This window comes from Manis pentadactyla, chromosome 9, assembly GCF_030020395.1.
Source record: "Manis pentadactyla isolate mManPen7 chromosome 9, mManPen7.hap1, whole genome shotgun sequence".
Classification (NCBI taxonomy): Eukaryota; Metazoa; Chordata; class Mammalia; order Pholidota; family Manidae; genus Manis; species Manis pentadactyla.
In genome coordinates this window covers 6,697,291-6,697,695 of record NC_080027.1, presented here as the reverse complement: position 1 = coordinate 6,697,695, position 405 = coordinate 6,697,291, and positions in this window count along the sequence as shown.

Genomic DNA, 405 nt, shown 5'->3' with positions numbered 1-405 from the left:
GCTCTGCATGCCTGTTAGATTGTTCTAGTTTGAGCAGCACGTCTCTGAGCTTTTCCTTGTAAGCAGCTGCCTCCCTGAGCCAGGGAGGCCAGGAATTCAGGAAGAATTGCAAGCATGGCCCTCCCGGGGCCAGAGCCTGCATGCTTGTAGGAGACACAGAGTATTCTTGGCTGCCCTGCACCCCCACCACGGTAGGCAGGGCCAGAGGGCCCGGCTGGTCCCGTGGCTTCACCAAGAGAGCTGCAACCTAGCTCCCACTTCCGGGCGAGACGGGCAAAGACAGGCGCTTTGAGCCATCCAGTGTGCTTTCTGATGATGTCCTCTGCAGAAGGCTGGCGTTCAGAGCAGGCAGTCTGGGCCCAGAGTCCCCACTTGGTTCAGCAGTGCAGCAGGGTCACAGTGCAC